At 45.3% G+C, this 9,205-nt stretch overlaps 14 non-coding genes across 14 annotated transcripts; all 14 read left to right on the forward strand.

Moving 5' to 3' along the window:
* The first annotated feature begins 353 nt into the window (after positions 1 to 353).
* On the forward strand, positions 354 to 426 carry trnar-ccu (transfer RNA arginine (anticodon CCU)). Its single transcript has one exon. It is a non-coding gene; the product is annotated as a tRNA-Arg (tRNA).
* Positions 427 to 915: 489 nt separating this feature from the next.
* trnar-ccu (transfer RNA arginine (anticodon CCU)) lies at positions 916 to 988 on the forward strand. The gene has a single exon. It is a non-coding gene; the product is annotated as a tRNA-Arg (tRNA).
* A 489-nt stretch (positions 989 to 1,477) lies between these two features.
* Positions 1,478 to 1,550, forward strand: trnar-ccu (transfer RNA arginine (anticodon CCU)). Its single transcript has one exon. It is a non-coding gene; the product is annotated as a tRNA-Arg (tRNA).
* A 489-nt stretch (positions 1,551 to 2,039) lies between these two features.
* trnar-ccu (transfer RNA arginine (anticodon CCU)) lies at positions 2,040 to 2,112 on the forward strand. The gene has a single exon. It is a non-coding gene; the product is annotated as a tRNA-Arg (tRNA).
* A 489-nt stretch (positions 2,113 to 2,601) lies between these two features.
* Positions 2,602 to 2,674, forward strand: trnar-ccu (transfer RNA arginine (anticodon CCU)). Its single transcript has one exon. It is a non-coding gene; the product is annotated as a tRNA-Arg (tRNA).
* A 488-nt stretch (positions 2,675 to 3,162) lies between these two features.
* trnar-ccu (transfer RNA arginine (anticodon CCU)) lies at positions 3,163 to 3,235 on the forward strand. The gene has a single exon. It is a non-coding gene; the product is annotated as a tRNA-Arg (tRNA).
* Positions 3,236 to 3,724: 489 nt separating this feature from the next.
* Positions 3,725 to 3,797, forward strand: trnar-ccu (transfer RNA arginine (anticodon CCU)). Its single transcript has one exon. It is a non-coding gene; the product is annotated as a tRNA-Arg (tRNA).
* Positions 3,798 to 4,286: 489 nt separating this feature from the next.
* On the forward strand, positions 4,287 to 4,359 carry trnar-ccu (transfer RNA arginine (anticodon CCU)). Its single transcript has one exon. It is a non-coding gene; the product is annotated as a tRNA-Arg (tRNA).
* A 489-nt stretch (positions 4,360 to 4,848) lies between these two features.
* trnar-ccu (transfer RNA arginine (anticodon CCU)) lies at positions 4,849 to 4,921 on the forward strand. The gene has a single exon. It is a non-coding gene; the product is annotated as a tRNA-Arg (tRNA).
* A 489-nt stretch (positions 4,922 to 5,410) lies between these two features.
* Positions 5,411 to 5,482, forward strand: trnar-ccu (transfer RNA arginine (anticodon CCU)). Its single transcript has one exon. It is a non-coding gene; the product is annotated as a tRNA-Arg (tRNA).
* A 489-nt stretch (positions 5,483 to 5,971) lies between these two features.
* On the forward strand, positions 5,972 to 6,044 carry trnar-ccu (transfer RNA arginine (anticodon CCU)). The gene has a single exon. It is a non-coding gene; the product is annotated as a tRNA-Arg (tRNA).
* A 489-nt stretch (positions 6,045 to 6,533) lies between these two features.
* Positions 6,534 to 6,606, forward strand: trnar-ccu (transfer RNA arginine (anticodon CCU)). The gene has a single exon. It is a non-coding gene; the product is annotated as a tRNA-Arg (tRNA).
* Positions 6,607 to 7,093: 487 nt separating this feature from the next.
* Positions 7,094 to 7,166, forward strand: trnar-ccu (transfer RNA arginine (anticodon CCU)). Its single transcript has one exon. It is a non-coding gene; the product is annotated as a tRNA-Arg (tRNA).
* Positions 7,167 to 8,207: 1,041 nt separating this feature from the next.
* On the forward strand, positions 8,208 to 8,280 carry trnar-ccu (transfer RNA arginine (anticodon CCU)). Its single transcript has one exon. It is a non-coding gene; the product is annotated as a tRNA-Arg (tRNA).
* Positions 8,281 to 9,205: the final 925 nt, after the last annotated feature.

Below are 9,205 nucleotides of genomic sequence, written 5' to 3' on the forward strand. Positions count from 1 at the left end.
ATGGCATGTCTCATTGCCATTATACATTTGTTTTTACCTCTTCCAACAGTTTGTATAGGTCATACTGTTTACACAGTACCCCAGTGGCCTAAGACACTGGCCTCCTAAGCCATGGATTGTGAGTTCTAGTCTTTTCTGAAGTGGCTGAGAGCAGAGTGGCGCAGCGGAAGCGTGCTGGGCCCATAACCCAGAGGTCGATGGATCGAAACCATCCTCTGCTAACCAGATTTTTTTTTAATGAAACGCAAGCAGAAATTAGAAAGCTAAATTGAATTTGCGTCTCTCAGTGCTATCCAGTACACATTATTTTTACTGCTTCTATCAGTTCGTACTGTTTGCAGAAGGTAAACAGTGCCCCAGTGGCCTAATGGATAAGGCACTGGCCTCCTAAGCCAGGGATTGTGGGTTCAAGTCCCATCTGGGGTGGATGGAAGCAGAGTGGCGCAGCGGAAGCGTGCTGGGCCCATAACCCAGAGGTCGATGGATCGAAACCATCCTCTGCTAAACAGTTTCTTTTTAGATTTTAAGTGCGAACAAAAAAAACAAAAAAAATTGTCGTTTCATGGCATGTCTCATTGCCATTATACATTTGTTTTTACCTCTTCCAACAGTTTGTATAGGTCATACTGTTTACACAGTACCCCAGTGGCCTAAGACACTGGCCTCCTAAGCCATGGATTGTGAGTTCTAGTCTTTTCTGAAGTGGCTGAGAGCAGAGTGGCGCAGCGGAAGCGTGCTGGGCCCATAACCCAGAGGTCGATGGATCGAAACCATCCTCTGCTAACCAGATTTTTTTTTAATGAAACGCAAGCAGAAATTAGAAAGCTAAATTGAATTTGCGTCTCTCAGTGCTATCCAGTACACATTATTTTTACTGCTTCTATCAGTTCGTACTGTTTGCAGAAGGTAAACAGTGCCCCAGTGGCCTAATGGATAAGGCACTGGCCTCCTAAGCCAGGGATTGTGGGTTCAAGTCCCATCTGGGGTGGATGGAAGCAGAGTGGCGCAGCGGAAGCGTGCTGGGCCCATAACCCAGAGGTCGATGGATCGAAACCATCCTCTGCTAAACAGTTTCTTTTTAGATTTTAAGTGCGAACAAAAAAAACAAAAAAAATTGTCGTTTCATGGCATGTCTCATTGCCATTATACATTTGTTTTTACCTCTTCCAACAGTTTGTATAGGTCATACTGTTTACACAGTACCCCAGTGGCCTAAGACACTGGCCTCCTAAGCCATGGATTGTGAGTTCTAGTCTTTTCTGAAGTGGCTGAGAGCAGAGTGGCGCAGCGGAAGCGTGCTGGGCCCATAACCCAGAGGTCGATGGATCGAAACCATCCTCTGCTAACCAGATTTTTTTTTAATGAAACGCAAGCAGAAATTAGAAAGCTAAATTGAATTTGCGTCTCTCAGTGCTATCCAGTACACATTATTTTTACTGCTTCTATCAGTTCGTACTGTTTGCAGAAGGTAAACAGTGCCCCAGTGGCCTAATGGATAAGGCACTGGCCTCCTAAGCCAGGGATTGTGGGTTCAAGTCCCATCTGGGGTGGATGGAAGCAGAGTGGCGCAGCGGAAGCGTGCTGGGCCCATAACCCAGAGGTCGATGGATCGAAACCATCCTCTGCTAAACAGTTTCTTTTTAGATTTTAAGTGCGAACAAAAAAAACAAAAAAAATTGTCGTTTCATGGCATGTCTCATTGCCATTATACATTTGTTTTTACCTCTTCCAACAGTTTGTATAGGTCATACTGTTTACACAGTACCCCAGTGGCCTAAGACACTGGCCTCCTAAGCCATGGATTGTGAGTTCTAGTCTTTTCTGAAGTGGCTGAGAGCAGAGTGGCGCAGCGGAAGCGTGCTGGGCCCATAACCCAGAGGTCGATGGATCGAAACCATCCTCTGCTAACCAGATTTTTTTTTAATGAAACGCAAGCAGAAATTAGAAAGCTAAATTGAATTTGCGTCTCTCAGTGCTATCCAGTACACATTATTTTTACTGCTTCTATCAGTTCGTACTGTTTGCAGAAGGTAAACAGTGCCCCAGTGGCCTAATGGATAAGGCACTGGCCTCCTAAGCCAGGGATTGTGGGTTCAAGTCCCATCTGGGGTGGATGGAAGCAGAGTGGCGCAGCGGAAGCGTGCTGGGCCCATAACCCAGAGGTCGATGGATCGAAACCATCCTCTGCTAAACAGTTTCTTTTTAGATTTTAAGTGCGAACAAAAAAAACAAAAAAAATTGTCGTTTCATGGCATGTCTCATTGCCATTATACATTTGTTTTTACCTCTTCCAACAGTTTGTATAGGTCATACTGTTTACACAGTACCCCAGTGGCCTAAGACACTGGCCTCCTAAGCCATGGATTGTGAGTTCTAGTCTTTTCTGAAGTGGCTGAGAGCAGAGTGGCGCAGCGGAAGCGTGCTGGGCCCATAACCCAGAGGTCGATGGATCGAAACCATCCTCTGCTAACCAGATTTTTTTTTAATGAAACGCAAGCAGAAATTAGAAAGCTAAATTGAATTTGCGTCTCTCAGTGCTATCCAGTACACATTATTTTTACTGCTTCTATCAGTTCGTACTGTTTGCAGAAGGTAAACAGTGCCCCAGTGGCCTAATGGATAAGGCACTGGCCTCCTAAGCCAGGGATTGTGGGTTCAAGTCCCATCTGGGTGGATGGAAGCAGAGTGGCGCAGCGGAAGCGTGCTGGGCCCATAACCCAGAGGTCGATGGATCGAAACCATCCTCTGCTAAACAGTTTCTTTTTAGATTTTAAGTGCGAACAAAAAAAACAAAAAAAATTGTCGTTTCATGGCATGTCTCATTGCCATTATACATTTGTTTTTACCTCTTCCAACAGTTTGTATAGGTCATACTGTTTACACAGTACCCCAGTGGCCTAAGACACTGGCCTCCTAAGCCATGGATTGTGAGTTCTAGTCTTTTCTGAAGTGGCTGAGAGCAGAGTGGCGCAGCGGAAGCGTGCTGGGCCCATAACCCAGAGGTCGATGGATCGAAACCATCCTCTGCTAACCAGATTTTTTTTTAATGAAACGCAAGCAGAAATTAGAAAGCTAAATTGAATTTGCGTCTCTCAGTGCTATCCAGTACACATTATTTTTACTGCTTCTATCAGTTCGTACTGTTTGCAGAAGGTAAACAGTGCCCCAGTGGCCTAATGGATAAGGCACTGGCCTCCTAAGCCAGGGATTGTGGGTTCAAGTCCCATCTGGGGTGGATGGAAGCAGAGTGGCGCAGCGGAAGCGTGCTGGGCCCATAACCCAGAGGTCGATGGATCGAAACCATCCTCTGCTAAACAGTTTCTTTTTAGATTTTAAGTGCGAACAAAAAAAACAAAAAAAATTGTCGTTTCATGGCATGTCTCATTGCCATTATACATTTGTTTTTACCTCTTCCAACAGTTTGTATAGGTCATACTGTTTACACAGTACCCCAGTGGCCTAAGACACTGGCCTCCTAAGCCATGGATTGTGAGTTCTAGTCTTTTCTGAAGTGGCTGAGAGCAGAGTGGCGCAGCGGAAGCGTGCTGGGCCCATAACCCAGAGGTCGATGGATCGAAACCATCCTCTGCTAACCAGATTTTTTTTTAATGAAACGCAAGCAGAAATTAGAAAGCTAAATTGAATTTGCGTCTCTCAGTGCTATCCAGTACACATTATTTTTACTGCTTCTATCAGTTCGTACTGTTTGCAGAAGGTAAACAGTGCCCCAGTGGCCTAATGGATAAGGCACTGGCCTCCTAAGCCAGGGATTGTGGGTTCAAGTCCCATCTGGGGTGGATGGAAGCAGAGTGGCGCAGCGGAAGCGTGCTGGGCCCATAACCCAGAGGTCGATGGATCGAAACCATCCTCTGCTAAACAGTTTCTTTTTAGATTTTAAGTGCGAACAAAAAAAACAAAAAAAATTGTCGTTTCATGGCATGTCTCATTGCCATTATACATTTGTTTTTACCTCTTCCAACAGTTTGTATAGGTCATACTGTTTACACAGTACCCCAGTGGCCTAAGACACTGGCCTCCTAAGCCATGGATTGTGAGTTCTAGTCTTTTCTGAAGTGGCTGAGAGCAGAGTGGCGCAGCGGAAGCGTGCTGGGCCCATAACCCAGAGGTCGATGGATCGAAACCATCCTCTGCTAACCAGATTTTTTTTTAATGAAACGCAAGCAGAAATTAGAAAGCTAAATTGAATTTGCGTCTCTCAGTGCTATCCAGTACACATTATTTTTACTGCTTCTATCAGTTCGTACTGTTTGCAGAAGGTAAACAGTGCCCCAGTGGCCTAATGGATAAGGCACTGGCCTCCTAAGCCAGGGATTGTGGGTTCAAGTCCCATCTGGGGTGGATGGAAGCAGAGTGGCGCAGCGGAAGCGTGCTGGGCCCATAACCCAGAGGTCGATGGATCGAAACCATCCTCTGCTAAACAGTTTCTTTTTAGATTTTAAGTGCGAACAAAAAAAACAAAAAAAATTGTCGTTTCATGGCATGTCTCATTGCCATTATACATTTGTTTTTACCTCTTCCAACAGTTTGTATAGGTCATACTGTTTACACAGTACCCCAGTGGCCTAAGACACTGGCCTCCTAAGCCATGGATTGTGAGTTCTAGTCTTTTCTGAAGTGGCTGAGAGCAGAGTGGCGCAGCGGAAGCGTGCTGGGCCCATAACCCAGAGGTCGATGGATCGAAACCATCCTCTGCTAACCAGATTTTTTTTTAATGAAACGCAAGCAGAAATTAGAAAGCTAAATTGAATTTGCGTCTCTCAGTGCTATCCAGTACACATTATTTTTACTGCTTCTATCAGTTCGTACTGTTTGCAGAAGGTAAACAGTGCCCCAGTGGCCTAATGGATAAGGCACTGGCCTCCTAAGCCAGGGATTGTGGGTTCAAGTCCCATCTGGGGTGGATGGAAGCAGAGTGGCGCAGCGGAAGCGTGCTGGGCCCATAACCCAGAGGTCGATGGATCGAAACCATCCTCTGCTAAACAGTTTCTTTTTAGATTTTAAGTGCGAACAAAAAAAACAAAAAAAATTGTCGTTTCATGGCATGTCTCATTGCCATTATACATTTGTTTTTACCTCTTCCAACAGTTTGTATAGGTCATACTGTTTACACAGTACCCCAGTGGCCTAAGACACTGGCCTCCTAAGCCATGGATTGTGAGTTCTAGTCTTTTCTGAAGTGGCTGAGAGCAGAGTGGCGCAGCGGAAGCGTGCTGGGCCCATAACCCAGAGGTCGATGGATCGAAACCATCCTCTGCTAACCAGATTTTTTTTTAATGAAACGCAAGCAGAAATTAGAAAGCTAAATTGAATTTGCGTCTCTCAGTGCTATCCAGTACACATTATTTTTACTGCTTCTATCAGTTCGTACTGTTTGCAGAAGGTAAACAGTGCCCCAGTGGCCTAATGGATAAGCACTGGCCTCCTAAGCCAGGGATTGTGGGTTCAAGTCCCATCTGGGGTGGATGGAAGCAGAGTGGCGCAGCGGAAGCGTGCTGGGCCCATAACCCAGAGGTCGATGGATCGAAACCATCCTCTGCTAAACAGTTTCTTTTTAGATTTTAAGTGCGAACAAAAAAAACAAAAAAAATTGTCGTTTCATGGCATGTCTCATTGCCATTATACATTTGTTTTTACCTCTTCCAACAGTTTGTATAGGTCATACTGTTTACACAGTACCCCAGTGGCCTAAGACACTGGCCTCCTAAGCCATGGATTGTGAGTTCTAGTCTTTTCTGAAGTGGCTGAGAGCAGAGTGGCGCAGCGGAAGCGTGCTGGGCCCATAACCCAGAGGTCGATGGATCGAAACCATCCTCTGCTAACCAGATTTTTTTTTAATGAAACGCAAGCAGAAATTAGAAAGCTAAATTGAATTTGCGTCTCTCAGTGCTATCCAGTACACATTATTTTTACTGCTTCTATCAGTTCGTACTGTTTGCAGAAGGTAAACAGTGCCCCAGTGGCCTAATGGATAAGGCACTGGCCTCCTAAGCCAGGGATTGTGGGTTCAAGTCCCATCTGGGGTGGATGGAAGCAGAGTGGCGCAGCGGAAGCGTGCTGGGCCCATAACCCAGAGGTCGATGGATCGAAACCATCCTCTGCTAAACAGTTTCTTTTTAGATTTTAAGTGCGAACAAAAAAAACAAAAAAAATTGTCGTTTCATGGCATGTCTCATTGCCATTATACATTTGTTTTTACCTCTTCCAACAGTTTGTATAGGTCATACTGTTTACACAGTACCCCAGTGGCCTAAGACACTGGCCTCCTAAGCCATGGATTGTGAGTTCTAGTCTTTTCTGAAGTGGCTGAGAGCAGAGTGGCGCAGCGGAAGCGTGCTGGGCCCATAACCCAGAGGTCGATGGATCGAAACCATCCTCTGCTAACCAGATTTTTTTTTAATGAAACGCAAGCAGAAATTAGAAAGCTAAATTGAATTTGCGTCTCTCAGTGCTATCCAGTACACATTATTTTTACTGCTTCTATCAGTTCGTACTGTTTGCAGAAGGTAAACAGTGCCCCAGTGGCCTAATGGATAAGGCACTGGCCTCCTAAGCCAGGGATTGTGGGTTCAAGTCCCATCTGGGGTGGATGGAAGCAGAGTGGCGCAGCGGAAGCGTGCTGGGCCCATAACCCAGAGGTCGATGGATCGAAACCATCCTCTGCTAAACAGTTTCTTTTTAGATTTTAAGTGCGAACAAAAAAACAAAAAAATTGTCGTTTCATGGCATGTCTCATTGCCATTATACATTTGTTTTTACCTCTTCCAACAGTTTGTATAGGTCATACTGTTTACACAGTACCCCAGTGGCCTAAGACACTGGCCTCCTAAGCCATGGATTGTGAGTTCTAGTCTTTTCTGAAGTGGCTGAGAGCAGAGTGGCGCAGCGGAAGCGTGCTGGGCCCATAACCCAGAGGTCGATGGATCGAAACCATCCTCTGCTAACCAGATTTTTTTTTAATGAAACGCAAGCAGAAATTAGAAAGCTAAATTGAATTTGCGTCTCTCAGTGCTATCCAGTACACATTATTTTTACTGCTTCTATCAGTTCGTACTGTTTGCAGAAGGTAAACAGTGCCCCAGTGGCCTAATGGATAAGGCACTGGCCTCCTAAGCCAGGGATTGTGGGTTCAAGTCCCATCTGGGGTGGATGGAAGCAGAGTGGCGCAGCGGAAGCGTGCTGGGCCCATAACCCAGAGGTCGATGGATCGAAACCATCCTCTGCTAAACAGTTTCTTTTTAGATTTTAAGTGCGAACAAAAAAAACAAAAAAAATTGTCGTTTCATGGCATGTCTCATTGCCATTATACATTTGTTTTTACCTCTTCCAACAGTTTGTATAGGTCATACTGTTTACACAGTACCCCAGTGGCCTAAGACACTGGCCTCCTAAGCCATGGATTGTGAGTTCTAGTCTTTTCTGAAGTGGCTGAGAGCAGAGTGGCGCAGCGGAAGCGTGCTGGGCCCATAACCAGAGGTCGATGGATCGAAACCATCCTCTGCTAACCAGATTTTTTTTTAATGAAACGCAAGCAGAAATTAGAAAGCTAATTGAATTTGCGTCTCTCAGTGCTATCCAGTACACATTATTTTTACTGCTTCTATCAGTTCGTACTGTTTGCAGAAGGTAAACAGTGCCCCAGTGGCCTAATGGTACTAAGCACTGGCCTCCTAAGCCATGGATTGTGAGTTCTAGTCTTTTCTGAGTGGCTGAGGAGCAGAGTGGCGCAGCGGAAGCGTGCTGGGCCCATAACCCAGAGGTCGATGGATCGAAACCATCCTTGCTAAACAGTTTCTTTTTAGATTTAAGTGCGAACAAAAAAAACAAAAAAATTGTCATTTCATGGCATGTCTCATTGCATTATACATTTGTTTTTACCTCTTCCAACAGTTTGTATAGGTCATACTGTTTACACAGTACCCCAGTGGCCTAAGACACTGGCCTCCTAAGCCATGCATGTGAGTTCTAGTCTTTTCTGAAGTGGCTGAGCAGAGTGGCGAGCGAAGCGTGCTGGGCCCATAACCCAGAGGTCGATGGATCGAACCATCCTCTGCTAACCAGATTTTTTTTTAATGAAACGCAAGCAGAAATTAGAAAGCTAATTGAATTTGCGTCTCTCAGTGCTATCCAGTACACATTATTTTTTACTGCTTCTATCAGTTCGTACTCGTTTGCAGAAGGTAAACCAGTGCCCAGTGGCCTAATGGATAAGGCACTGGCCTCCTAAGCCAGGGATTGTGGGTTCAAGTCCCATCTGGGGGGATGGAAGCAGAGTGGCGCAGCGGAAGCGTGCTGGCCCCATAACCCAGAGGTCGATGGATCGAAAACCATCCTCTGCTAAACAGTTTCTTTTAGATTTAAGTGCGAACAAAAAAAACAAAAAAAATTGTCGTTTCATGGCATGTCTCCATGCCATTATACATTTGTTTTTCCTCTTCCAACAGTTTGTATAGGGCATACTGTTTACACAGTACCCCAGTGGCCTAAGACATGGCCTCCTAAGCCATGGATTGTGAGTTCTAGTCTTTTCTGAAGTGGCTGAGAGCAGAGTGGCGCAGCGGAAGCGTGTGTGGGCCCAACCCAGAGGTCGATGGATCGAAACCATCCTCTGCTAACCAGATTTTTTTTATGAAACGCAAGCAGAAATTAGAAAGCTAAATTGATTTGCGTCTCTCAGTGCTATCCAGTACACATTATTTTACTGCGATCTATCAGTTGTACTGTTTGCAGAAGGTAAACAGTGCCCAGTGGCCTAAGATAAGGCACTGCCTCCTAAGCCATGGATGTGAGTTCTAGTCTTTTTCTGGGGCTGGATGAAGCAGAGTGGCGCAGCGGAAGCGTGCTGGGCCCATAACCCAGAGGTCGATGGATCGAAAACCATCTCTGCTAAACAGTTTTTTTTTGCGAACAAAAAAAACAAAAAAAATTGTCGTTTCATGGCATGTTCAGTGCCATCTATACATTGTTTTTTTTACCTTTCCAACAGTTTGTATAGGTCATACTGTTTACACAGTACCCCAGTGGCCTAAGACACTGGCCTCCTAAGCCATGGATTGTGAGTTCTAGTCTTTTCTGAAGTGGCTGAGAGCAGAGTGGCGCAGCGGAAGCGTTGCTGGGCCCATAACCCAGAGGTCGATGGATCGAACCATCCTCTGCTAACCAGATTTTTTTTTAATGAAACGCAAGC

The sequence above is a fragment of the Oncorhynchus kisutch genome, unplaced genomic scaffold (assembly GCF_002021735.2).
Source record: "Oncorhynchus kisutch isolate 150728-3 unplaced genomic scaffold, Okis_V2 scaffold4059, whole genome shotgun sequence".
Lineage (NCBI taxonomy): Eukaryota > Metazoa > Chordata > Actinopteri > Salmoniformes > Salmonidae > Oncorhynchus > Oncorhynchus kisutch.